Source organism: Arachis ipaensis, chromosome B3, assembly GCF_059453495.1.
Source record: "Arachis ipaensis isolate K30076 ecotype BB chromosome B3, ASM5945349v1, whole genome shotgun sequence".
Lineage (NCBI taxonomy): Eukaryota > Viridiplantae > Streptophyta > Magnoliopsida > Fabales > Fabaceae > Arachis > Arachis ipaensis.
In genome coordinates this window covers 92974119-92977232 of record NC_142438.1, presented here as the reverse complement: position 1 = coordinate 92977232, position 3114 = coordinate 92974119, and the positions used below count along the sequence as shown (strand labels likewise).

The window sequence follows — 3114 nt, the reverse complement described above, 5'->3', positions numbered from 1 at the left end:
TGAAGTCAATACCCCATACATCAAACAACTCAATCTCTAAGATCCCTTGCTGAGGCATGGCGTAACCATGAGGCAGATTACCAGCTCTCTGGCAACTGTCACTATTACGTACAAACTCTCGGGAGTCTCTATAGAGGGTAGGCCAGTAGAAGCCACATTGGAGAAATTTTGTGGCTGTTTGCTCACCTCCGGAATGTCCTCCATATTGTGATCCATGTATGTGCCATAGGATCTTCTATGCCTCTTCTCTAGGCACGCATCTGCGGATCATTCCGTCTGCACATCTCTTGAAAAGATATGGTTCATCCCACAAGTAGTACTTTGCATCAGAAATTAATTTTTTCGTTTGCTATCTACTATACTCTTTGGGTATAAATCTCACAGCTTTATAGTTTGCAATGTCTACAAACCATGGTACTTCCTGAATGGCAAAGAGTTGCTCATCCAGAAAGGTTTCAGAGATCTCAATAGGAGGGAGGAACGCCTCTGCTACTGGTTCTATCCGGGACAGGTGATCAGCTACCTGGTTCTCTGTCCCTTTTTTGTCTCTTATTTCTATATCAAACTCTTACAAAAGCAACACCCATCTTATGAGCCTGGGTTTTGAATCCTGCTTTGTGAGTAGATATTTAAGAGCAGCATGGTCAGTGTATACAATCACTTTTGATCCCACTAAATAGGATCTAAACTTGTCAATGGCATAAACCACTACAAGCAGTTCTTTTTCTGTGGTTGTGTAATTCTTCTGTGCGTCATTTAAAACACGGCTGGCATAGTGAATGACGTGCAGAAGCTTGTTATGCCTTTCTCCTAATACTGCACCAATAGCATAGTCACTGGCATCACACATTAGTTCAAATGGTAATGTCTAGTCTGGTGTAGAAATAACTGGTGCTATAACCAGCTTAGCTTTCAGAGTTTCAAAAGCCTGCAGACACTCCGTGTCAAAGACAAATGGCGTGTCAGCAGCTAGCAGATTGCTCAGAGGTTTTGCAATTTTTGAAAAATCCTTTAGAAACCTCCTATAGAATCCTGCATGTCCCAGAAAGCTTCTGATTGCCTTAACATTGGTAGGTGGTGGTAATTTTTCAATTACCTCTACTTTAGCTTGATTCACCTCTATTCCTTTGTTCGAAATTTTATGCCCAAGGACAATTCCTTCAGTCACCATAAAGTGACATTTTTCCCAGTTTAAAACCAAGTTAGTCTCTTGGCACCTTTTCAGAACAAGTGCTAGATGATCAAGACAGGAGCTGAATGAGTCTCCAAATACTGAGAAGTCATCCATGAAGACTTCCAGAAATTTTTCCACCATATCAGAGAAAATAGAGAGCATGCATCTCTGAAAGGTTGCAGGTGCATTACACAGACCAAAAGGCATCTTTCTGTAGGCAAATACTCCAGATGGACATGTGAATGCTGTTTTCTCTTGATCCTGAGGATCTACTGCAATTTGGTTATAACCTGAATAGCCATCCAAAAAGCCGTAATAATCATGACCTGCTAGTCTTTCTAGCATCTGGTCTATGAATGGTAAAGGAAAATGATCCTTTCTGGTGGCTGTATTGAGCCTTCTGTAGTCAATACACATACGCCACCCTATAACTGTTCTTGTAGGAACCAGTTCATTCTTTTCATTATGAACCACTGTCATGCCTCCCTTTTTGGGTACAACTTGGATAGGGCTTACCCAGGGGCTATCAGAAATAGGATAAATAATCCCAGCCTCTAGTAATTTAGTGACCTCTTTCTATACCACTTCCTTCATTGCTGGATTCAGCCACCTTTGTGGTTGGACCACTGGCTTAGAATCATCCTCTAATAGGATCTTGTGCATGCATATGGCTGGGCTGATTCCCTTAAGGTCACTTATGGACCACCCAAGAGCTGTCTTGTGTGTCCTTAGCACCTGAAGTAGTGCTTTCTCTTCCTGTGGCTCTAGGGCAGAGCTTATGATCACAGGAAAAGTGCCATCCTCTCCCAGAAATGCATATTTCAGAGACGGTGGTAGTGGTTTGAGCTCGAGTTTAGGAGGCTTATCCTCTTCCTGAGGAATTTTCAGAGGCTTTTCTGTTTTCTTTGGTTCCTCCAGATCAGGCTGAACATCTTTAAAGATGTTCTCTAGCTCTGATTCGAGACTCTCAGTCATATTAATCTCTTCCACCAAGGAGTCAATAATATCAATGCTCATGCAATCATTTGATGTGTCTGGATGCTGCATAGCTTTGACAGCATTTAACTTGAACTCATCTTCATTGACTCTCAGGGTCACTTCCCCTTTTTGGACATCAATGAGAGTTCGTCCAGTTGCTAGGAAGGGTCTTCCTAGAATGAGAGTTGCACTATTGTGCTCCTCCATTTCCAGCACTACAAAGTCAGTGGGAAAGACAAATAGCCCAACCTTGACAATCATGTCCTCAATTAGGCCTGATGGATATTTAATGGAGCCATCAGCAAGTTGAAGACATATTCGGGTTGGTTTGACCTCTTCAGTCAAGCCAAGCTTTCTGATAGTGGATGCAGGGATTAGATTGATACTTGTCCCAAGGTCACATAGAACTGTCTTGGTACAAGTACCCTCTAATGTGCATGGTATCATAAAGCTTCCGGGATCCTTAAGCTTTTCTGGTAAGCTTGTTAGAATGACTGCACTGCATTCTTCAGTGAGAAAAACTTTTTCAGTTTCTCTCCAATCCTTCTTATGACTTAAGATGTCTTTCATGCACTTAGCATAAGAGGGTATTTGCTCAAGTGCCTCTACAAACGGAATCTTTATTTCAAGAGTCCTGAGATAGTCTGCAAAGTAGGCAAATTGTTTATCCTGTTCTGCTTGGCGGAGTTTATGAGGATAAGGCATCTTGGCTTTATATTCTTCAACCTTAGTTGTTGCAGGTTTATTTTCTACAGAGGCAGGTTGAGAAGCCTTCTTGAGGGAGTTATTATCAGCACTTGCAGGTGTCTGATCCCTCATTGGTGTTTGAATGCCAAGATAGGGAGATGGATCGGCGTTTAACGCCAGATTCCTACCCTTTTCTGGTGTTTGAACGCCAGAACTGGACATGGATTGGGCATTTAACGCAATATTCCTACCCTTTCCTGGCGTTTGAACGCCAG

General features: G+C 42.3%; 1 pseudogene; it reads right to left on the bottom strand.

The window, feature by feature from the left end:
• Window positions 1-912: 912 nt before the first annotated feature.
• Window positions 913-2599, bottom strand: LOC148571591 (uncharacterized; annotated as a pseudogene).
• Between the last annotated feature and the right edge of the window lie 515 nt (window positions 2600-3114).